Source organism: Heterocephalus glaber, unplaced genomic scaffold (assembly GCF_053883595.1).
Source record: "Heterocephalus glaber isolate CG9 unplaced genomic scaffold, H.glaber_assembly_v1.0 deba00000818, whole genome shotgun sequence".
NCBI classification, from domain to species: domain Eukaryota; kingdom Metazoa; phylum Chordata; class Mammalia; order Rodentia; family Bathyergidae; genus Heterocephalus; species Heterocephalus glaber.
In genome coordinates this window covers 11,116,962-11,143,423 of record NW_028258164.1, presented here as the reverse complement: position 1 = coordinate 11,143,423, position 26,462 = coordinate 11,116,962, and the positions used below count along the sequence as shown (strand labels likewise).

General features: G+C 35.7%; 1 protein-coding gene and 1 pseudogene across 4 annotated transcripts in view; one reads left to right on the top strand and one right to left on the bottom strand.

Annotated features, from left to right (window-relative positions):
- Cntnap2 (contactin associated protein 2) overlaps window positions 1–26,462 on the bottom strand; it is a 2,081,788-nt gene that overhangs the window by 1,405,472 nt on the left and 649,854 nt on the right. The gene's annotated exons all lie outside the window — the stretch shown is intronic.
- LOC101704411 (glucose-induced degradation protein 8 homolog pseudogene) lies at window positions 614–2,503 on the top strand (annotated as a pseudogene).

Genomic DNA, 26,462 nt, shown 5'->3' with positions numbered 1-26,462 from the left:
TAGAAGAACAAATTGGCATTGAATTGTCAATCTTCTCCTCAAAGTATTGTAGACATTTCTTCAGTATTATTAGTTATTTAGTAAAATGGAGACTATTTTAGAATGTTTTACAATTTTTCAGAAGTTGAAAGAAATTTATATCATTCAATTTAAATGTCTTTATGTAATTGTATGTATTTTTTAAATTCACAAGGATGGTATAGAGTTAGCTTCCTCATTACTTTTCTCAATATTTTTCAATATTTTAATTCTGTGTTATTGCCCTTTCTTTTATTAACCAATTTATGATGTGGAAATTAAAATCATTCAGTTGTACAATTATTATTATTCTTAAACGTGGTCTCTGATTTGAATCTTAGATCTATTTAGAAAAGTATTTCTTCAGAAAATATTATCCTTTTAATTCTAATTTCATCCTTATTTGACAGAAGCAGAGATTATTTTTTTCTCCATTTCCATTGTTGTGAAACCAATTTCCTTACAATTGCATTGGTGATGTGAACGGGCGCCTGCCGCAGCCGCCCCTCCCCGGACGGCCCCGGAGCGGCCGCAGAGCCCCCCGCCCCCTCCCGTACCGCGTCGCGCGGGAGGCGGGATCAGCACGGCTGAACTGGAGGACTTAAGTTGCTGCTTGGAATATTTGTCTCTGTTGACCGTATAACTGCTGAGGTGCGGAGCTGCTGCGTCCTCCTGAGAAACAGAAGTGCTTTAATAACTTCACTGAGAGCACCGAATGGCGCCGGTGTAATTGCCAAATACACATGATAACAAAGAAAAAGAAATAAATCAGAATGAATTACGCAGAAAAGCCCGATGAAATCACAAAAGATGAGTGGATGGAAAAGCTCAGTAACTTACATGTCCAGCGGGCAGACATGAATCGACTCATCATGAACTAACTATCTGGTCACAGAGGGCTTTAAGGAAGCATCAGAAAAATTTCGAATGGAATCTGGAATTGAACCAAGTGTGGATCTAGAAACACTTGATGAACGGATCGAGATTCGGGAGATGATTCTGAAGGGTCAGATTCAAGAGGCCATCGCCTTGATCAACAGCCTCCATCCAGAGCTCCTGGGACACAAACCGGTATCTTTACTTTCATCTGCAGCAACAGCATTTGATTGAGCTGATCCGCCAGCCTGAGACTGAGGCGGCCCTGGAGTTCGCCCAGACACAGCTGGCAGAGCAGGGCGAGGAAAGCAGAGAGTGTCTCACGGAGCTGGAGCGCGCAATGGCCCTGCTGGCCTTTGACAGCCCCAAGAGGTCACCCTTCGGAGACCTTCTCCACATGATGCAGAGGCAAAAGGCGTGGAGTGAAGTTAAACAAGCTGTTCTAGATTATGAGAATCGTGAGTCAACACCCAAGCTGGCAAAATTACTGAAACTACTACTTTGGGCTCAGAACGAGCTGGGCCAGAAGAAAGTAAAATATCCCAGAATGACAGACCTCGGCAAGGGTGTGATCCAGGAGCCCAAGTAGAGCTGGTGCAGGCAGACCTTGGCACTGCCATGATGGCACAGGACTCACCTCCCCTCTGACTGTGACGGAAAGACTTTCCCTGCAGTAGAGAACCCTTCACCCCTTTGTACTTTTCTTTTTGACCTGGAATCTTTTTTTAAAAGGGAATGTGTCCCTTTTAAATGCTGGCAAACCCACGGGAAAGACACTTTAGGAGTCTGAGCCGTCTATGCACTGTGGTACATCCTCAGGATTTCGACACGTTGCTTGTTACTGTCCCAGTGCTCCTGGTGTTTCTGACCCCTGCGGGTTTACCTTGTCGTTGAGTGCTGCATTATTAGGGAATGTCAGTTAACGTAAGGGTCCCATTCAGAGCACATGAAGAGCACTAATCATTCTTTTGCTTTGTTAGCTCCCAGGCAGACAAGATGTTTGTTAATTCTCGTAAGTCCTGTCAGGCCTTTATTTTCAGTGTTTTCTTACCCTTTGTTTTTCATTTATTTTTTGTTTTGTTTTTCATAGGAAAGAATATATAAATTTGTAAATCCTAACTCAAAGATGACTTTTGTGCGAGGGTATTGAGTTTGACCTGTTTTTTCTTTTCGGTCTGGGCTGTGTGGCTTTTGGGGAGATGTGTGTGTGAGGGGTGGGGCTGTGTGTTTTTTAATTTTTTAAATATACATTTTGGTGCTGTATGTGAAGAGAGACTTGTTTATAGTAGATCAATGAACCATCTCTTGTAGGCATATTTATTGGAAATAAAGGTTTCTCTCTGATTTAAAAAAAAAAAAATGATTCCGAACACCACAGCCGCAACAGACTTAGTATGGCCTTAATGCTGCTGGTTTGTTAGGCAAACACAAAGCCACAGTTCTGAAAACTCATTTCTGAAGGTAGCAAAGCCTTATAAATCTAAGGGAGGTAACACTGCGTCCCCTGAGCTTGTAGGTGTCAGATGAAAGCACAATAAACCATCTCCTCAGCCCATTGTGATTATGGAGGTTTCAAAACGTGATTAAAAAATGCTTTTCTTGGTCAGGGATTTAGCTCAGTGGTTCCGCCGCCTGCCTTGCAAGTGCAAGGACCCGAGTTTGATCCCCGGTACCAAAAAATGCTTTTCTCCTCCTTTATTCTATAAATGGGGAAATTGACAATGGCAAAGCTTTTTTTCAGCTGTCTTGCAGTGTTAAAAAATGTGATCCTTAAGGCTTGGTGGGGATGATGATAAAGGAAAACATAAGGTAGTGATAAATTTCATAGTATCTGGCCACTAAGTTCAAATCCCAACTCCATTGTTGTGTAGACATTTCACCTCAGGCAAGTTATTTATCTATTCATGTATTTTTGTGTTAACCAACTACATTTATCATTGACAATTTGGGATGTTACAATTGCAAGACAGGATACCAATAGGACCTGGTTCCTGTAAAGAGGTCTCTTCCTGGTTTACAGATAGCTTCTTGCTGTGTCCTCACAGGGCTGAGAAAGTGAGAGGAAAGCAAGTTTTTCAGGATCTTTTTTTAAAAGGGCGTTAATCCCATCAGGAGGCCTCCACCTTCATGACCTAATTACCTCCCAAAGGCTGCTATGTCTAAATGCTATAGCAACAGGTATTAGGGTTTAAACGTATGCATGTGGAGGAACATAAGCATGCAGTTCATGACAGCTGGGATAGTCAAGAAATGTATTTAATGAGATGGTATCAGAGGTAAAACCTGGAAGGTAAGAGTTTCCCAAGTAAAGAGAAGAGGCACGACAGTGGAGGTTGAAAGAGATGGTGACCTTGGAATCTGGTGTTGACTAAACAGACTCAGGTACTCAGTACCTGGTGTGGGATGCTCCTCAATGATAATGGGATGTTGGCACAAATATGGTCTCAGCAAATCTGGTATGTGACATTGTATTTCAGTCAACAAATACTTATTGAGCAGTTACTACAGGCCTAATATAGTTTGTGGTTTGAAAATGTGAGTATAGCAGAGATAAGCAGATGCATCCATGGAAGAGAAAGAGGAAATGCAGTAACACCAAAGAGGAGACCAGGAATAGAGGCTGAGAAGTATTGACATGGCACCCGAGATTGAAGAGGAGAGTGGCCAAGTCTGGCTGGGGTTGTATGTGTTGGAGCAGGAAGCAATGCAGAACCCCAAGGACAGGGTAGGTTAGGGCATGCTCAACTGCATTCTTAAGAGCTGAGCTGAGTTTGTGAGCTCCTTCTGAACTCACAAAGACACTGTGGCTGATTGTTCACTGTTCATGAAGACCCTGTGGTTGAGTTTCATGGAAAGGATGTCCACTGTATCCAAGGGTCATAGCTGAGGGCGGTTCAGTGCTATGTAAAGAATAGAGGGACATAACTGACCACAGGCAAAGAAGTGGGACTAGGTGTTTGTGGTGGTTAGGATGGAGTTCCAGGGACTGGTGAAGCATTGGAACATGGAGGTGTGGCCATGTAGTCTGTCTGGTCCTTTACCCTTTCTGGACCGGCACTGTTCTCCTGCTCTGCTGCCAATCTCCCACGAACTGAGCAGCTTAGCAACTTTACTATTTCCTGCCATGATGTTTTTGCCTTGGAGTCAGCAAAGGATGGAGTAGAATCTCCTGAAATCCTAAGCTAATTTAAATCTTTTCTCTTTTAAGTTGTGAGTATCCAGTGTTGTGTCCGGCGATGGGAAAGTTGACTAATGTAGTGATGCTTTTTAGAAGAAAACTCTGGAAATAGAAAGCCTCCTATTAGGGTTCATAACAATTCAGCCACTCTCTGGTTCATGACCTTGCCAATTGTTGGGCAAATTACGTTTTCTGTGGCTTAGTGCTTATCTTTTGGAAATGGGAGTACTGTCTTCACAAAGTCCTATGAAGATTAAATGAGATCATTTCTGTAACACTGTTATGAATGTCTCTAACATGGTAAATACTCTACCAATATTATATATTTTTATTATTAGAATCTTGGTAGAAAGTACAGGTGAATTCATAGAAAAGAGAACAATGTAAAATTGGTTCAACATTCTCTCTTGACAGTTTATTAAATATATCATTTAAATTGCTTAAACGTATTCACTAATATTTTATGGTTGTTAATACTTCATATAAAAACTGATGCTCTTCTAATTTTTAAAAAGCTAGAGTGGTTCTAAATGCAGGAAAGCGTGAAAGTGGAGTTCATTTTCTAAGCCAACATTGTTTGACAAGAGTGCTGAGAATTAATTGTGGAAAGATTCAGGTGACTCAGGTTGGTTTAGATCTAAAATATTCCCCGAACGTCTCCTGTGTTTGCAGGTGATTAGACAGTAGAGGACTCACACTTGTCTGATGAGTTCTGCACCTAATTGTGCCATTAGGAGTGAAGCTTAGCTGGGCATGGGTCACTGGTGGTTTGATCTGGATGAGTATATTCTTGTCTCTGGCTCCTCCTTTCGTTCGCTGCTTCCTGGATGGCATGGGATGAGCAGCTGTCTTCTGCCTAGACCCTTCTACCATGCTCTTCTAGTCTCAGAGCCAGCCAATTATGGATTTAATCCTCAAAAATCAATGATGGGGTATTTTGTCCCAGCGATGGGAAAGTGCTGAAACACAGGTATCCGGTATCGACATGTGATGCCCCCACAGGATAATGGGACGCTGGCACAGACAAAGCCTCAGCAAATCTATTAAGGCTTGTGCCCATGACTGAATTTCATTCAACAGATACTGAGCAGTTACTACAAGTCTAACAAGGTTTTTGATTTGAAAATGTCACTGTAACCAGTCAAATTCCTTTCCCCCCAGAGCCAATATTTTGTTTCAAATGACAGGTGTTAAATATATAAATAATGTCCAGAGAAGGTAAGTATCATAAAACAAAGTAAAATAGAAGGTGTCAGAGAGACACTAAGACTACTTTGAAGTGGCCAAGGATGTTTTAAGACCATGCTATCAGAACAGAGTTGACAGGAAGAGGGAGGCTTATGAAGATCAGGGAGTAGTTCAAAGATCACCAGGCAGTAAAAAACCCCCTCATCTCCCCCGAGAAAGTGAGAAAACTAATGTACTTAGAGCGGAAGAGAAGTGGAGCTGGGGCCAGAATGGCGGGGAGGAGCCCATTTATGAATGAAAAGAATAGGATTTTTTCAGAAGATGAAGTTAAACAGTTTAAAGATTTTTTTTCTTTAGAAAGAAATGGCAGTATCTGATGTATGTTTTATAGAAAGATCTCCACTCCTCGGATCATCCCCTAGTAATACGTGCTGAGGGATAGTGAAATCTGATTAACAAAACCAGTCACAGCACTTAGCGGGCAATGCAAAGTCTTACTTAGGATTGCAGATACACAATTTCTTCCTAAATGACTGGCAAAATCAATTTAGTAATATATAAAAATGATAATACAGCATCCACTCCATTCTTCTCTCTAATTTCCTCTCAGGGTTTGCCTCTGGTCAAAATGTAAGAATAAGGTCGAAGACAAGAATATCAACTAATGAAATCTATAGTTAAGCAGCCAGCTAGATTGTAGAATGAGCATTGTAGACAGCGGATCGGGAAGCATAAGTGAAAGAAGCACTTAGATTAAGGAACTTAATACATATCAAGTCCAGTAAGCTGGGATCACAGATACCTGAATTCACACCCCAAATAAACCTCAGAGTAAAACATAAATTGTGTCTGTAGGAGTCATTTTAAAATGCAAGCGTGTCAGGCCAGGGATTTAGCTCAGTGGTTCTGGCGCCTGCTGCGCAAGCACCAAGTCCTGAGTTCAATCCCCAATACCAAAAAATAGAACAACAAAAAAATAGAATGTAAGAGTGTAGAGTACAAGTTCTGAATATTTTTTCAATGCATTTTATTAAATATGTTGTTATGAAAATTTTCAAATGTGCAAGAACCAAAAATCACTTACATTCATCTTCAAACAATGTGCTAAAGAGGAATAATTAATTAAATGTATACTATGAAGATGATACCAGGCTACAGTGCATGTAATTTTCAGTTCTGTTCAGGTAATGAATTGAGAATCTTGTCCAGTAGAAAAACTATCACAGGGGTTACATCGTGAAGGCAAATAGTTCCCCAAGATCTTGCTTCATGGTGACTAAATATCTGAACGGCATTAGATGAACACTGTAGAGCTATTTAAAGTCCTTTCTTATACCATTTTTTTTTTTTTGGTATGGGGACCAAAACTTGGGACTTTGCGTTTGCGAGGCAGGCGGCAGAACCACTGAGCTAAATCCCGGCCCAACTTTCCAGTACTTTTAATAGTTGAAAGAAATTATTCTTTACCGTCTCTTTATTATCTTTCATATTCTAATTTCTGAATACAATGCTTTTATTCTCCCTCGCTTTCTGTTCATGTCCTTTTCTTACACAAAACATGTAAGATTGTAAAATTCTTTCTGAGAATGAGCATTTTTGTTAAGATCAGTTTTTATATGTCTCATGTCATCAGTGAAAAATAAAATAGTGGTTTAAAGTAAAATGTTGCAATGGGGCCGGGGATTTAGCTCAGTGGTTTCGCCGCCTGCTGCGCAAACTCAAGGACCCGAGTTCGATCCCCGGTACCAAAAAATAAAAAATAAAAAAAAATAAAGTAAAATGTTGCAAATAGAACAAGACAAATGGTAAAATATGAAAATAAACTTTAATTGTTGCACTAAGTCTACTTAATTCTCTATTTAAATGAAGGCTGCCAATTTGTATGGATATAATATACAGAGAGGAAAGAAGCTGCATTTGCTCTGTTTTCTCTTCTTGAATCTTTCAGACTCTTTGGATCAATAGTATATTAAATCAACCTTACCTAAGAATGATCTGGTGGATGATTCTACAGCCCGAGAACAAGGATTTAAAATTTTATTTGCCTAGAGTTTCTCAGCACACATGGAACAGTTCTATAAATGGGTGTTAAATGGATAAATAATGAAAGACAAATAATCAGAGCAGCATTTTGAAGCAAAATAATGTTACTTTTTCAAAGAAATCTTCTAAAATTTTAGGCAAGACAAATATATTACTAGGATAAAGAAATTTTTTTTTTGGAGTTTTATTTACTTAATGTAATCTCCCTCATATAATGCCAGTTGCATAGTTTTGAAACTGATATTACAATCACAATGAGATGAATGATAATGCTTTATTTCTAGGGATCTATTTTAATAAGGAAAGCTGGCATAAATATGGTATGGTTTCTCTTATATGAGCAATCCAAAATATAAATAAAGAGCAAAGTAAAAGATAGAAAATAGGCAAAAGAGAGATAGATGTTTTGCAAAACAGAAGGGATCCAAGAGATGCAGGAAGGGGATGAATAAAAGAAGGAAGATGTGGCCGGGGGTTTAGCTCAGTGGTTTCACTGCCTGCTGCGCAAGCACAAGGAGCCGAGTTCGATCCCTGGTACTAAAAAAAAAAAAAAAGAAGGAAGGTGTTTTATATGCATGTACCAACACCCCACGTGGATTGTAACCATTATGCACTTCTAATATGTACTAATAATAAAAGGAAAAGGGTAGGGAAAATAAAAAATAAATATTGCAGAATAGTTGATGAAATATGACTTGATGTACAGGTTAATGCAATGCAGATGAAAGGTCAGAACTTAGACTGAGCTCCATCAAACCCCAACAAAACACAAAAACAAATGGGCTGGAAAGATTCTCCAAGGTAAAGTTAGGGACTGAGGGACAAGAGACTTGAGTCACCTGTATCTGCTCACAGGGTTTCCCCAAAGAAAAAGGATCTTGTCTGTCACCTTTCAGATAGGAGGGTTGGGGTTGGGGTAGGTGAGGTATGAAGTTAGGCTCCTGCCTTCCACAGAAACTGGGAGGCCTGAACTCCATCTCCCTGAGTGTTTTCTTTTCAGAGAGATAGCTCCTAAATCCTTTGAGAAAGACAGTTAGTTAGTTCCATGTTTTAAAACTGGCCAGAGGCTCTTGAAAAGATTTATATCTCAGGGGGTCAGAGAAAGAATTTACAATTACTAGTTTTCTGAATTAAATCCTCTGAGGAAAGGAAAGTCAAGGCTGCCAGTCAGGAAGCCTGTGTAAAGTTTAGTCAAGCTGGGAGAAATATTAAAGCTGTCTTGTTCAATTCTTAAACTGTAACCTGGCTTATATCAGAGGTCCTCCTTACAGGAGAACTGTTTATCTGAGTCTTCTCAGTTCTGAGTTTGTGCAGATAACCAAAATTTATCTCCTCATGAAAATATGCATAAAATACCAATGATAACCTCTGACTGCATTCAAACATCCCCCTCTGCCAGGATGCATAACTGCCTATTTCTGTCTCCCTCACCAATATTCTTTACTAGTCACCCATTCACCACTCACAATAGACCCACAATGTAAGTTGAATAAGTGATGAAATTGCAAATTTTAACAAAGAAGATCTTTCTGTTGTTAGTGACATTGATGTAGAAAAGCTCACATCACATGTATAGTAGCCAGACCAATGCTGATTGGGAGAAATTGCTAAGAATAATTGGTTGCATGATGGGCATTACAAAATAAAATTATTTGAATATAAAATAAATAAAAGCATTAACTGAGGAAACTGGTGAGACACAAACCATTTTGGGGAGAAACATTTGTTATATGACAAGGCTGCAAAAGCAGAAGGAGACATTGTGTTACCAAGAAGTTTGTTGGAAAAATCATGCCGAAACTTGGTAGATAATTTATTTGAAGAATTGACATATAGTTGCAAATACAAATATCCCCCACACCATAGAATAAACATTAGTTTGTGTTATTTGTTAGACAAAGTATTGGTGAATCCCCATTTCACTGTGAATTATGTCATGTTGATTTCTACTGCAAGTGATTTCACTTTCATGCAGACCACTTATTGGGTTAAATGACAAAAATTCCCCAGCAGTTGAAGGGTACAAGTTTAAGTCAACAGTTTTCCTCCTCTTCCTCCTTCTCCTCTTCCTCCTCCTTCTTCCTCTTTCTCTCTTCTCTCTCTCTTTTTCTGTCTCTGTCTCTCTCTGCATCTCTTTCTCTCTCTCCTCTCTCTCTCTCTCTCATTTAAAGGATAGCTTTTGTGAGCTACTTAAGGATTAGGAATGAGGATTCTGGCATAATTTCTCCTGTGTTAAATATTGGGAACAAGCAAAAATAAGTATCTTAAGTAAAAACATGATATATATTGGAATAACTATGAATAGAGAATATTCTTTTTGGAATAAAGATAATTCAAACTTTGTTTAAAATGTGTTTTCTACCCAACAATTCTCTGGAAATAAATAAATAAATACATAGAGACACTTGCTAAAATAGAAAAGTATTCTTAAAAATCATCATGTAAGTATGCAAAGGAACTTCTCTGAAGCTTTTAAACATACAATTCTTCTAAGATAGATGTTAAGCCTTCTAGCTATTATCTTATAATGTGCAAACGATGCATTTGACAATTTTTTTGATATGTTTGGGATGCATTCATGCCTTCTAGCTAAGCATGTACTATCCAATTTGGAGGCCTTAAACAAGCTCTCAGTATTTCTGAGAGCTAATTAAAACTTCATTATTAGTACAACAGCCTTACCACATTACTGGCTTGCTAAGAAACTCGGTAACTGACAGTGTCTTTGTAGGTCTTCCAGCTGACACTTATAATTAAGTTGCATGAAACCTACTGCCCCCTAAAATCACTGTGTCACAAAAAAAAACACGTTAAGCTCCAATGCAAGGTTGATTTACATGAAAGTAAAGTCCTAATGTTTCAAAGTCCCAAACTTCCCTTTTCAGCCAGAACAATAATTATACTTGAGACACATTTTTAGCAAGTTTACTTTTCTGGGGAGTCTATACATAGAGCTACCTTTTCTGTGATATCTGTTTTCATAAAGGTGGGTGACATACTTTCCCATGAATAATTCAATTTATAAAAAATGAGTACAATAATTTTACCAGCCTAAAAGTGGAAGACAGAAGTACTAATTTAATTAACTCTTATATTTCCTTTCTTTTTTTTTTTTTTTTTGGTACCAGGGATCGAACTCAAGACCTTGCTGTTGCGAGGCAGGCAGTGGAACCACTGAGCTAAATCCCTGGCCCTACTCTTATATTTCCTATTGATGAATCCATAACAGCCACTTTTTTCACTTTTTATTAATTTTATTGGCACATTTTAGGTATATGTTATAATGACATTCATCATTGGAAATTTGTACATTTACATAATTTATCTTGGTTCTTATTTTTTCCCCATTCCCCTGGCCTCCCTTCAATCCCTCCATCCCTCCCTATTTACAAAGACTTTGTTTCCATTTTTTCATTTTCTCATATTAATTCCATTCCCTTCTTTTCTTTCTCAAATCCCTCCCACTATCCCCTCCCTTTTGGAGCTTTTCTTCCTATTTCAAAATATCTATTATGCCTTTTGATCCTTATTTACACTTTCAGTTTCTCATACCAGAGATACTATTCAGTATTTACACATGTGTGTCCTATTTATTTCACTTCAGCATATTGAATCAATGTGCATCCATTTAGCTATAAATGTCCCTAATTTCTCATTCTTTATGGCTGAGTAGTACTCCATTTTATTAAAAATTTTTTTTCTTTATCCAGTCTCCAGTTGATGGGCAATTGGGCTGTTTCCAAGTTTGAACTATTACAAACTGTGCTGCTATGAACATGGGTGCACATATATTACTGTAGTATGATTCATTTAATTCTTTGGGGAAGATCCCCAGGAGGGGAATAGCTGGGTCAAATGGGGCTTCTAATCCCACTTGTTTGAGGCATCTCCATATTGATTTCCACAGTGGTTGCACCAGTCTACACTCCCACCAACAATGAAGAAGGGTTCTTTTCTCCCCACAACCCTGCTAGCTTTTGTTATTGGTTGATTTCATGATAGCAGCCATTCTTTCTGGGGTGAGGTGGAATCTCAGCATTGTTTGCATTTGCATCTCTTGAATGACCAGTGATGTTGAACATTTTTTTCATGTGTTTATTTGCTGCTTCTAGTTCTTTGTCTGAGAAATGTATGTTCATTTCAGATGCGCATTTTTGGATTGGGTCTTTAGATTTGGGAGGTCTGATTTTTTAAAGTACTTTATAGATTCTAGATAGTAGACCTTTACCTGAGGGACAGCTGGTAAAAATTTCCTCCCACATTGTGGGTTGTCTCTTCACACTGTTTCTCTTGCTGTGCAGAAGCTTTTTAATAAGAAGAGATCCCACTTGTTGATTATTTCTGCTAGTTCACATGCAACTGTGGTTTTGTTCATGAAATTTTTTCCCACTCCAATGTCTACCTAACTTCTCTTCCAGCAGGTTTAGTGTTTCTGTGTTAATATTTAGATCTTTAATCCATTTAGTGTTTAGTTTAGTGCTTGATGAAAGATATAGGTCTAGTTTTAATCTTTGGCAAGTTGCAACCCAATTTGTCCAGCACCATTTATTAAAGAGGCTATCTTTCCTCCAGGGAGGGTGTATGGCTCCTTTGTGAAAGATGAGGTGGCTGAGTATGTCTGGAGTTGAATAACAGCCACTTTTGAATATAAGCTTGCTACTCTTATCAGCAGACAACATTGTTTCTAGGCAATTTGGATGCAGACCTTCTAGGGTGTATTGGGGAAACATCAATGGACTTTAATATTATGTAGAACAAAACATAATTAGGAAAAAAATTCTTTTTTTTTTTTTTTTTTTTTTTTGGTACTGGGGATCGAACTCGGGTCTTTGTGCTTGCAAGGCAGGCGGCAGAACCACTGAGCTAAATCCCCGGCCCTAGGAAAAAAATTCTTAGGGGAAGAGCATCATGTCATGTAGCAAGCTGCAAAATAGAATTGCTGTTCTATATTATTTGTTTAAACGTCTTTATTCTCATAAAACATATTAGAAGAAAAACATCCTAAAATATCTATAGCTTCTCCATGCAAAGGTATTATAGCTAATGACAACTTTTGGTGAAATTATGAAATCGTATTAAGACAAAATGCCATATTACTGTTTTATTTAAAAGACATTGCATTGCAAATATTGTAATACAAATACCAAAGGTTAAAATGATTATCCTGGAAACATAACCCAGGAAAAGGCTTTAACTAAGAAAAAAGTAATTCTCAGCATATATTCCTTAAATTTTTACACCAAAATACAACTTTTTTGACTACGTCCCCAATTTAGGAAGTTCTGCATTGATCAGAGTTCAAGTAGCTCTTTCTCAAATGAAGGAAACAAATGTAAGAATTAAATGCACCTGGAAATTCTTGTTAACCATATTGAATATTTTCAATCTTAACTCATTACATACACAAGAGATGACTTGCTAATGGATGTGCTCCACTAGGGAATTTTATAATCCATTTCAGTCCTTTTAACATGAAAGTCTCTAAAATGAATAAGCTCATCAATTCATGTATTTTATAGCAAAATATAACTTAATATTGTATAAAATCACACTTTATGTAGTCTTTTTTCATTTTACTGAATACATAATATGGTTTGTTGTTAATTTATTTTTCCCAAATATGTGAGCATCTACTATGAGCTCAGATTTAATTTAAATAGTTGAGGTTATAATTCTCAAGTACATTGGTATTGTAAAAGAATATTAAAACTATTGATTTTAAGTAATATTCAATCTGTCCTCATCTCAAATACTGATTTTTAAAATTCTTAAAAAAATAGAAACTAAAAATTATGACTTATTGAAGAATATTTTAATTACACACCTTTACATTAATTTGATGAATTAAGAGCCTCTGTTTTCCACCCAGGGATTTACAAAATGAATATTTGATTACAAAATAAATGTACTAATTTAAAATTGAATACAAAGTGTATTCATGTTGAATTCATGTTAAAATTTTATCTTAACCCATTTCCTAATCCCTAAGGGTTTTTTATATACCTTTCACATTTTTATACACATCTTCAGATAAAACCAAATTTGGTTCATAAAATCATATCATATATGCCATTGATACGGAACTTCAGATTCATAACACAAAGTGCAAATGTTCTAAGAATCATATAGTGTATGACAACAAATGTAAGAATTAAGTGTCTGTTTGAATCTTCTTGAGAAGCAGATACCACTGTATCACTTGTGCCGGGATATTTTTAGGAGAAATGAGCCATGTATACCTGGATACAGGGTTTTGACTAGGTCTATGTATTGTGGATACGTTTTCATAGCCTATGATTTGTCTTTTCATATTTTACTGGTGTTCTTTGAAGAACAGGAAATTTTAACTTTTATGTTTTATATACATTCATTAATTTTTCTTTTATAGCTGCATATTTCTGTGTCCTATTCATTGTTAACTATTCTAAGATTATGATCATATCCTCTTAGGTATTCTTCTAGAAGTTGAAAAGTATTTATGACTACATTTAAGTGCATGGTTTATTTTATGTGTAGAGAATGTAAAAAGAGACATAGAGGTTCTCTCTATGTGGATATCATAACCACACTATTATTTTCCCCTTTGATTTATGTTAGTGGCTTTGTCAAAAGTCATTTCTTCCTGTGTGTAGGTGTAATGTGGACACTCAGTTTTGTACTTTTAATCGTTGGTTATGCTTACAGTTATATATACTGTCTTTATTACTACAGCATTAAAATACTTCCTGGAATTCTTATACACTCTAATTTTGTTTTGTTAATTGTAGGCTTTTTTCAGTACAAGTAAATTTTAAGTCATGTTATTTATTTTTTTAAAAAGTCAACTAGATATTTAACATGGAATGTATTACATATATAAATCAATTTATAGAGAATTGATAAATGAAATAATATTCTCTCAATCAGTGAACCTGGTATTTTTATTTACATAAAGATTCTTTTAGTTTGCATGGAATCATTTTTAATTTACTGCAGAGAAACAGAGTATAATTTAATTACATTTAACTCAGCTTTTTGACTGTGGTGCTATTTTGAATCATGTCAATTATTGTAATTCCATTACATTATTCAAATATTTCATGCTAGAACAGGGAATTGACTTTTTCACTAATATTCTGATAACTTAATAAAGTTATTATTTTAAAAGTTCTATTTTAAAATTGATTAGGATTTACTATATGGATTATCATGTCATTTCTGAAAACCGGCTGGCTTACTTTTTATATCTCAATCTTTATGTTTCTATTTATTCTTTTCTTATTACACTGGCTAGAGTCTCCCATACAACACTGAATAAAAATGTGAAAGCACATATATTTCCCTACTCAATAAATCAAGTGGAAAATATTCTGGAGTTTTAAGTATTACATCAGCAGTCAGTTTTTATAGATGCCCATTACCAACTTGAGGTAGTTTCTTTCTAATACATCTTTGTTAAGAGTGTTTTGTCATTAATGGAAATTTGATTTAGTCAAATGGTTTTTTATGTCTATTGAGATAATCACATGTGATGAATTGTATTGATTGATTTTTAAATACTGAACAAATCTTACTTTTCGAGGATAAACCCAACTTAGTAATAGTCGTATTTCCATATAAATATCATTTGATTTGGTTTTCTAATTAATTCTTGTGTCTTTATTCATTATAAACATTGATCTGTAGTTTTATTTTATTATACTCTTATCTGATTATGTAAATGTTCTAAATACTATTAAGGAATATAAATATATTGAGTGTCATTATATAAGAAAGATACATTAAAATGTGTAATAATAACCACCAAAATATTATTTAAAGCACTTAAATTCTAAAAATTATGAAATGAGAAAACAATTTAAACTTCAACAACTTAAAGCATAGCAAAAAAAAAAAGGAAAGGAAGAAAGCAAGAAAATCGAAAAGCATTCCTCAAGTATGGGTAAGCTTTCACAAATTTTGTTTAAGGTAGAATTACACATTTTATTAGTGTTTCTATTCTCTAATAGGAACTAAAGCCTTCCTCTACTGAAAAGAAATGCTACCAGATATTTTATCTTTCCACCGACTTTAAAACTTCTAAATTGCTCATCATATTCAGGAAATGGTAAGTGCTCAAGAAAGCATCATTGATTCCTTTCAAGGTTAAATACCTGGTTGGTAAATGTCTAATAAGGGGAGGGAACACAAGTAACTTATTCACTAATTACGATTTTATGTATTATATGTTTTCATTTTGTCTGTTAATTTTCCCCTTAATTAACCATTAGTGAATTTTATTGAATCACATTCTGTAATTAGTACTTTTGAATTGAGGCTATTCTAATTTCTCAAGTTAACTGTGGAAATATCTTATGGACTTTTGACTAATATTTTAATTAAAGCATAGACTCATATGAAAGGCATCCCTTTTATTTTGGATAATTATCAGCTATTGATAATTGTCCAACTCTTTTGATAAAGTTTTTATTAGTACTCTTATTTAGTAGCAAATAGCCTTATAAGTGAATAATTAGCTAATAATTTAATTAAACTCTGTTTACATTATCTTCTTATACTATTTATTCCTTTATTTGAGAAAAAAATCAAATTTTAGTACAGTTATGTTTGCTTACTTCCAAAAGATATGTTTAAAATTTTGAATATGTGAAATTTTTAGGCATTGCTCTTATTTGAAATCTATGTTCACTGTTCACTCCACATTCTCTGAATTTTTCAAGTTTTTAAATAATTCTTTTAAAAAATACATTAAGCAAGATCCCAAGTAGTAAGTTCAATCATTATTTCTGTATTTAAGGCAGTTATAAGGTTATACAAGCCAAACATAATAGTATTTAATTGAAAGTCTAGGTATAAGAAGTTGCATAAAAGTGAATAAAGTAAGGTTTAATTCTGAACCTTCCTGAAATACTTTAATAATAGGAGGCAGCAGAATGGCCACTTTATACCCTACAATGTAAGGCTGTACTACTTAGGATCGTGTGGACACTAACACATTTGTATGATGGCTCCACACACATGCACACATATGTGTGTGCATGTATGTTTCATAGAATTTTGAACTCCTAGACCAGCCCAAGTTCCAGATAAAAATGAAAATAATATTAATAGAATCTGCTTTAACCTGTGAGAACTCTCTGCACAGTCTTTGATAGACATCCAGGTAACATTCTCCATTTCCCCTCAGGATATGAATTGAAATACTATGAATAAATATTAGTTCTCACTCAGAAGCCAGCTGAATATATTGATTGTATATCACTATTTTTGGATAAAATGCTCAAGTATCACAAAGCATTTGTAGTATTTTTATAACAGGGGACCATGAACAAAGGTGATTCATTATTATTTTTTCAAAGAGTAAAACATTATAATGCAAAAGTTGCCAAAATACACACAGTCCTTTCACTTTCACCATCATTAGGAAAATTATAGATTTCATAGCTTCTTTGAGGTTACAAAATCTGAACATTGTATCTGGAATGTATGATAAGATTCAACTATAGAACTGAGCCAAAATATCAAATGGTAAAATATCTGTTTATAAAATAGAGTTAATTAAAAGTGCATAAATCATTCTGCTGTGAAGGAGTAGACTGAAGAATTCATACTGGAAAACTCCTTTCTAAAACCACAACACTCTTGTGGACTTCCTATTCAGATCAGACATTTCACCTTTATTTCTCCACACATACTAAATCATAAAATGAGTATATTACAGTTTAGCCACCAGAGGATGCTTCATAGGACAAGTAATTAAAAGGTTGGCAAGTGCTTTTTAATTAGAGTGCTTATATAATTGCCAATGAATAACAACCCCTTCATTCAAAATCCACTGCCCAGAAGTTAATTGAGTTGCTGAAGTCTCAAATATTATCAGTATACATCTATTTTCAGTTTGCTAAATTCACTTACTTTAAAATAGTTATGAAACCCCAAAGTTCCAAAATCCAGGAAATTATATACAAGTATTTGGTTCTCATTAAGTCAAAATCAATTTTGCTCTTTATCCACTCCATGTAGGCTGATAAAGCAATGTAATACACTGACCATCATAATGAAGAGTATCAGAGCCAGGAAATACAGAAGCTGCACTTCTTGTTTGTCAAAGAACCCCACCCAGTGTTGACACTTTTCTGATTGCAGTTTTCAGATTATAGGGCAATTTCTATTGCAACCCTATACTCAGAGATAGATTCACAATCACTGTGTGTCAGGAATTTAGGCTGAAGTAAAGTAAGACTAATAAGAGGAATTATAATGTGTTAGTGTAATATGTTGTGCTTTACTAAAGGATGTCTATAAATTTTATAAAAGAAATCAAATAAAATTGCCGGGCACTTCTGAATGCTGCTCATTATATGACACTTGTTAATTGGTTTGAATTTTAAAATGTACTTAAGAAAATGAGAGGTTAAGGAAAATTTTGAGGCTAAAGATGGGAATTTACATAAAGTAAAAACAAGCAAACAACAAAGAAAGAACCCAACTTATGATTGTGCCATTTGTATCCTTCTATTAGTGGCAAGAGTGAGAGTGAATGTCCCATAGGAAGAAGAGATAGAGAAGCACATAGATATGTACCTTGGCTACTACACAATTTGTCAACGAGGGAATGTCTATGGTTCCAGGGCTAATTATATCCTCAGTCTCTGAAACAATATTAACAATTTTGAACAACAATACCTAAATGACGATAATGAATTTTTCTATTCAAAGAAATATTTTTCATTCATTTGAATAAAAACTCCAAATGAAGTTAAGACATTTTACTTAGTCTTATAAAATATGTTTAAAACTAACGCCATTGATTAATAGATTAATTTAAAAAGAATTATTTTTCCAAAAGACAATACTTTTTTGTCTTCAGCCTTCATAAGGATAAGCAGAGAACCAATATATTGCATTTTTATTTCAGATTAAGATGCCCTATCTAATTGATGTACTTACTGGGCTACAGAGGTTGTCTAGAACATTCCTACCGTATCAGCATATCAGTTTGTGGCACTGGGGCTGGCACAGCAGATGTCTGTGTTGGAGATACACTTATCCTTCCCCTGCCTCCAGCCCACAAAGTGTATCACTCAGATATACTTTGCACTCACTCCAGCTCTTCTCTACAAATATGTTCAAATTATTCTGACAAAAACAAAAATAAAAACCCCCTCCCTTGTCAGTAACTTTCCCAATTCTGCGTGCTAGGCTCTCTCTCTCTCTCTCCTATATTCTCTGTACAACAAGATAAACTTCATAAATGTTTATAAAGTAAATGAACTCTTACCCTATATCTGTACATCTAAGACTCCTCTCTATACTCTTCCACTTAAAATCCTAGCTCAGATGATTTTGGTGTGAACCTGCTTCTACAGCTATACCCAAGTCTCCAGTTCTTGCAGTAACCAACTAGCCTCCATCCTTGCATGTTAGTTTGCCTCACGGTTTTGACAATGCTGGTTTTCTTTTTAAAATAATTCTGTCTTTTACCTTTTACTAGCTCTTGCCTGTTGGCAACCTGGCCAGGAATGAATGGTTCAACAGAAAGATTAAACCGCAGGACAAAAGTACATCGACTATATAAGGAGTGAATGGTCAAAATGTGGGACAAAAGCTCAAATAATTAAAATGCAAGGCAAAAGGCTTGAAGGCTCTGTGAGGATAAATACACTGTAGGGGCAAAAAGCAAGTGAGCTCTATGAGGAGTGAATGGTTAAACTATGGGGCAAAAGCACAGGCTGTGTGAGAATTGAATGGTTTAGCAATAAGTTTAGTTTAGTAAAGAATGTTGTGTCTGGCTGTTGTCTTTCCCTTTCCCAAAAACCCCCAAAAAACAAAACAAAACAAAAAAACCAAAAAACTGCCCAGGCTTGAGATGGCTCCGTGCCCGAATTGCTTTTCTCCTGCTTTTTTCTCTTACACTGTTATTCTAACTAAAAGCAGAAATCCAGGGCTTGTTTCTTCTCCCAGTGTCTCTCTAATGGCTGGGTGCTCTTGGGTGAGAAACAGCCTCTCTGGGTCTCTTGGAGGCTGAACTAAGTCTCATCTCCAAGTAATCTCTTTCATCCTCTATGCCACCCAGCATGGTTGTACACTGCGACAGTTGTCTAAATTCAGACATTGCTCTTCATGCTTGATTGTCTTTTTTTCTTTTCTTTTTTTTTCCATTTTAGTTCATCAAGAAATCACATAGTTTTTTTTTTTTTTTCATTGTTCATTTAAGGTCTATGGTTATTTTCAATTCCATGGGGATAGAAGTTGGATTTATAGCCAAGGTAGGTCTCAGAGTCAAAGTTATGGGTGGATTTTAATAACTTTTAAAAAATATTCATCCCCAGGAAGAATGAGTGTTGTTGAATATTGCTATGTGATACGATTCTAGCCACACATTTTTTTGAGTCCTATTAATCAGGGAGTCTGATCAGATCACCTTTTTACTGCCAGTGTCCTATTTTAGTGATTCTAAACAACAGATTTTGATTCTGCCCTCCTTATCTGTAAAATCTGATTTCTTCTGTTGAAGGAATTGAACACACTTCCTAAGCCTTGCTGAAGTGACACTGAAAATCTAATGCTATTTTCTACAAGTTGCTTTGCAATTTAACTTTTATGTTGAATCTCAGTTGCTTTGAATAACATTTTATTTATAGGCTCCAAGTCAACATTCAGTGTCAGCACTTTGGCCTTTCTTAAGAATCTTTGGGAACTTCCTGATATGCACATGTTAAACTGGCATAGCTTAAAAAGTTTATCCTCAGAGCAGCATTTTTTTGTTGTCATTTCCCTAGTGTTGTATTCTTCCTGGTATTTTGTACCAAGATTGAAAGAAAATAATTTATGCTAATATATGCAATATTACATTAAACGATAATAATATAAACAAATTCTATCTAATGGATTGGAATATTAGATGATGTTTACATTATAAGAAGAATGTAAAAGTGTTAAAATATGTTATTTATAAGTATGACTTCCAGAAGCAGATGATGTTTTTAAATATGGTATAGTTAAGATTTTTAACACAATTTGCCTTTGAATTAATGAAAGTATATCAGAACTAGCAGGGAGACTAGAAAACATTTAGTGGAAGCCCCATCAACTAGATAGAAAGCCCTTTCTTACTGAAGGATTGTTCTTTTTGCTACTTGAACACAATCAAGAAGAACAGATTACCTGAAACACATATTTTCTGATGATTCTCTCCAAGGAAAATTAAGAAGTTCTTCATCAACAGAAGCGATTCAGGCACTCCCTGGACTTGATTTGCCAGTAGAGATCTTGTCTGTTTACCAGAAGGAAATCTACTGAGGATTTAATTTCTTCAATTCAGGCCCCTGGCACCTCTTCCTATAGAATTTTTTTCCCCCTGCTATGATGAATTGCACTCAGCTAATTTCATATCTGCTTTATTTCTTTCTTTTCACTTTCAAATTTGCCCTAAGTGTGAGTTGCTGGTATGCTTGAGTTCTTTATGCACGAGAGAGTATTCACAATCTTCACTTGTCAAAACTATGGTCACACCTTCACTGTACAAATCCTGTTGAAGAAATATGCTCGTACAGTTTAGTGTTGTGAATACATTGGTTTGTAGTACTGCAGAGCATAGGATACAGAGCTAAGCACAGAGGAAGTGGTAATTGATTACTGTAATCATTGGAATGAAGACCAGTCCTAGAGGGCGCTTAAAGGCACATTGTTAGACTAGTGGAGTGTGTGGCTCATCTCCAACTTCCTCCTGTTACTCCAACCTTCATCGGTTGGTTGTTCGCTCATATTTCACTTCCTCACGGTCACTGCTATTTATGTAATTTCTTTTCCTCTACTTTTTCACACCAAATCTCTAATTTCCTCAGCACACTGGCTAACACTAATGGAAAATATCCAATTAAACATACTAATAAGATTTCCATAACTGGTTAAAGGTCTATATGCTTATGTACTCTCATAATGCATCTGGTTTGAAAGAATATCTTGTTAAAATGAAGGAACCAAAGCTAATGAGCTGCTAATGATGGATTTTCATGGAAATTTAAAATGACTTTAACTTTTGAAATAATTTCGAACACACAGGAACATTGCAAGGATAATATAAGAAACATCTGTATGTCCTTTATTCTGATTCTGTTTCGCTCTATGAGGTATGTTTTTCTACACACACGCACACGCACACACACTTTTTCCTGAGTCATTTGCTAGTAAGTAGCATACCAATGTTCATTTATTGCTAAATACTTTAGTGCACATTTCCCCAAACGGAGGGCACAGTATTTATGTAAATTTCAGGAAGTTTTACATTGATGCATCTAACCAACCTTCCATATTGAAATTTTCTTCATCGACCCAATCTTTACATCACCTTTTCATCTTTCTAATCCAGGATAAAATTCAGGCTAAGAGCACATATTACACGTGCCTACCATGCTCTTTCAATTTCTTTCATCCAAATCATGTCTATAGCTTTTAATCATCTTTTATCACATCAATGCTTAGACAATTCACTCTTTTCTCTTTTTTCATTAGAATGTTCCTGCTAGGGGTGACTTCTATTTCCTCCCAGTAGGTGAGCTCCATTATACATTCCCATGGGGTACTACATAAATCCAGGCTGCTGGGTCTTTCTCAGACCATTTTGCCTCTGGAGACAAAGATTATCTGATTCTCCTTGGTGTTTTCTTTTTCTTTCCAATTACGTAGTCAGACTGTCATCTCATTTCTTTCATATAATTATTATTTTTCTCTTATTTTATATTATTTTTATTTTTACTATTAAAACACATAATTTATAAGAGATAACTGTAATGTCATACAAATATGCCTCATCTCATCAAAGGGCTCCCTGTCACTTAGTGGTATTGTCAACTAATGTCTCATGCCATACTCATTTACTCTGATGGTTGCAAACTATATTTTCCAACTATCACACACATCCCACATTTACTGGTCATAAACTGACATTGTAAGGTAAGAATCATTCTTCTCTCTCCTTCTATTTATCATCTACCTATCATTTCTATTGTCTTAAGAACTTCTATTTTTTTCTAAAGTGTGAATTCATGACCCTACTTTGGTGCTCATGTTATGCAAATTTGGTCAATATGAATTATTTCAAGCTGGTTCCTATGTACTTTTGACATTAGCCATCGTTTTCATCTTCCTGGCAAAATAAGATAGTATCTCTCTTAAGTGAAATAAATAGGACACACATTTGTAAATACCGAATAGTTTCTCCTGTGTGAAATACTAAAAGTGTGAATAAGGTTCACATGATATAACTGATAATGTGAAATAGGAAGAAAAGGTCCAAAGGAGTTGGGGAAGTTGGAGGGGGAGGGGAAGGAGAAAGGGAAGAAGGGAAAGGAAAAATTATGAGAAAAGAAAATAATGGAAACAAAATCTATGTTAATAGGGAAGGGTGGAGGGGGTGAAGGGTGCACAGGTAACGGGGAAAAAAATAAGAACTAAGATATTGGGCCGGGGATTTAACTCAGTGGTTTCACTGCCTGCTACGCAAGCGCAAGGACCCAAGTTCGATCCCCTGTACCAAAAAAAAAAAAAAAAGAACTAAGATATATCATGTACAGGTACAAGCACCCGATAATAAATGTAAACGTATTGTATACCTAACATGTACCAATAAAAGAATTTTAAAAAATGGAAACAAAGTCTCTGTAAATAAGGAAGGGTGGAGGGGGTGAAGGTACAGCAGGGGAATGGGGAAAAATAAGAACCAAGATACATCATGTAAGGTACAAGATCCCAACCATGAAAGTAACTGTATTTTATAGCTAAAATGTACCGATAAACTTAATGAAAAGAAAAAAATAAGTTAGTATCTTGTTGACCAAAATCTTGCATAATTTCTTTAAGCAGCTCTGATTAAGTTAGAAGACAATGGTCCTGGTAGTGAAGTTCTGCCCATGGTATACACTACTTATTTCCATACTGTACCTGGTAAGCAGATATATTTACAGAAGTAGACACATGTACAGTTATTTTTAATTAGGTCTCCTTCTTATCCTACTTCATTCTATATTTATATATCATTTCCTTCATAGTGAGAAATCTGTTCCCCAACATCATTAACATATTTAATTATTTGCTCACTTACAATGCATAAAATATTTTCAGAATTGCTTCAACCATATATACTTTTTTTCTCATTTCTGAGACAAAAGTTAACATAAAGTAAATGCTCTTTTTGCTTTTCTTTTTGTGCCTAACAATATGTCCAGGAAATCTATCCCATATAAACTTATAGAGATATTTATCAGTTTTCTTTAGGGTTGCAATGTAGCTATTTTATACACATATTCCAGTTTATTCAACTATTCTCCTTTATTTGGTCATAAGGATAAGTTACAATCTTTTGTCCTTACCCATAATGTTACAAGGAATAACCGTGTGTATATAGTTTTGATATTACTGGGTCTGTATTTTTATGATTATTTTCCAGAATTGAGATGGTAGGGTTGGAGAATAATTGCACCTGTAGTTTTGACAGGCACTGCCATGTCCCTCCCCATAGCTATGGCCCCACTCTGAGTTCTCATCAGGACTATGTAAGAATGCTGTTTCCCCACATCCTGGCCTGAAAAGCACATGATCAACCTTTTGATGTTTGGCAATCTGATAGGTGAAAGATAGTATCTCTGTGTAGGTCTAATTTGCATTTCTCTTCTCTTTTAACAAACACTTTTACGGATTTAAGGAAAATTTTCTATCTTTTGTGTATGCTCTCAATTCATGTTTTTTGCCCGTGTTTGTCTATTTTAATTGGGAGACATTTTATACATAGAAATTTTTTCTGTGACTATAAACATATCTTATATGCAGATACCAATTAAGTGTAATACTTAACAAGAATAATAAATTGAGGTAAATACCTCATCATCTTGCAAGTAGAACAAAACAAAACAAAAAAACTTATTAAGTGATGCAATTAGTTTATCTGTCAGTGCTTATGCACAGCAGCTGCCCATAGTGATGTTTATTTATGCACATATCTTCCTTCAAGCCAGAAGCAAGAAGGGCCAGGCTTGACTTTCCTTTACAAATACTTTCTTCATTAGCAAGTGAAACACTGTGGTATACAAGTATTCATGGGTTAAGTCTGAATACAGTCCCATGTATCACATCTACACTGACATATATTAAGATAGGAATTGTTCCCTATGTGCTATAAGTAGGCTCTGAAGACCTTTTGCTGAGTCCCCTGGTTTCCCTTTTTCCAATCCACTGCTTTCTCTTGCTATTATTTTTTGAAATAGAGAGCAGTTCTTATAATAGCTTCTATTTTCTTTCCTTCCTAGTCCCTTAGAAGTACACCTTAATTGAAAGTTTGATTAATTGGTTTTCAGCACTTGCTACTAGAATTTAATGTACATAGAGAAAAGTACACATAAATATACCTCCAGATACATTTTTCACATGTGTAGCAAGCACCCAGCTCAATATCTGATTATCAGTTTCCCCAAAGCTAATTTTCACATCCCCTTCCACCCATGAAACTACAGCAGAGGAAAACACTGTCCTTATTTCTCACAACACAAATTTTGCCTGTTTTAAAGATTTTTACAAGTGGATACTGTTATGGCTTGTGTTTAGATGTACCCCTAATCTCCTGTGGTCATAGGTGGGGCTGTTTTAGAGGTGGTTGGATCTAGAGTGTGTGACCCTGGAATTGATTCATGGTGCAACGCTAGGCTCAAGGGCACTAGGATTAAGGATGTGAGTGCTACCCACTCTAAGTAATATGAATAAGATAAAAGGGGCAGAAAGGTGCTGTTAAGTTCCCTTGTTGTTTTTGCTGTCTGTCTTCTGAGTGCAACAAACTGTTTCTTCTCTGTGAAGCCCCTCTCCCATGTGCCACCCTGCCTTGGAGACAGCCAATTACAGTCTGAAACCTCCATGAACTGTGAGCCAAATAAATGTTTCCTCCTTTAACTTTGGGTGTCAGGTATTTTGTCTCAGCATTGAGAGAAAAATAATTAAGACAGAAATACAGAGTATATACTATGCTCTTTTATGTCAACTATCTTCCTTTTGCAAGATGGACAGTAAATACCTTCACAAGATATATTGCAATTCTGTCACTCAGCCTTTGTAACATAGAGAAGTTTTTCACCCTATCACTAGACAATCTTTACTGGCCCAGGGTCCAAATAAGTTGCAGACTGCCACACTCCTGTTCCCTTGTCCTTAGTCCCTTGACCATTTTCTCGGCATCCCTAGTTGCAGCTTGGTGCGTGGGGAGGACAAGCCTTGCTGCTGTGCTCAGTATCTCCAGCCCTTACCACTGTTGCAGTGACCTGTGCAATTCTTTCTTGTTTACAAAATCCACAGCTTTCCAAGTGTTCCGTGCATACTAGTTTTGATACTTCTCCTTCCAACTGAAATGGGTGCATGTAAAATTTGTCAGTATTGTTATATAAATAAAAATTATAAAAATAAATATTACTGTCTATATTTATGAATTGTGCACCTCAGTCTAACTGGATATTCACATGTCTACTAAATTCTATAATTCAGTCTGTTAAGAAGGATTTGTTAAGCACATTGAGTGTGCCAGGCACTGACCAAGCTGTTGAGACTCGACACTTATCAAGACAAAATAAACCTCTCAGAGAGGTAACACATAATCAAATACTATGTTACCTTTGTAAATGCAGTATAATGGAGACACCAAAGATGATGAAAAATATTTAAAAAATTATACCAAATTTGATGCATATTGCATTTACCAGGTAAATACTCAGTGAGTAGGCAGGATTAGCAGAAGTATTTGATGTCAGTAAAAAAATGCCAAAGACCTGTGCACTTCAACTGCATCAGCTGAAAATAGATTTGATTCTATCTCATATCCACTGATTAAATATGATGTGGAGAAAGCCTAATAGTTATTTTTAGTAACATTTGAGGATGTGTTTGTATGTGTGCTTAATTTTACTATCAGTTTCTGCAACTGACTGCAAATATAAAATGTATCTGAATTACAGTTTTTTGGTCTTTGATTTTTAAATTTAAAACCAACATCACTGGCACTGCTGCTTGTTTTAAGAAAAGCTAAAGTGCAACACCCTATCTATTACTATTCCAGGAGTAAAAATGTCATATCAGACAGACTGAAGCATACACTGACCTTTTTCTTTAATAAGTCATGTGGCAAGCCCATTGTATATACCATCTT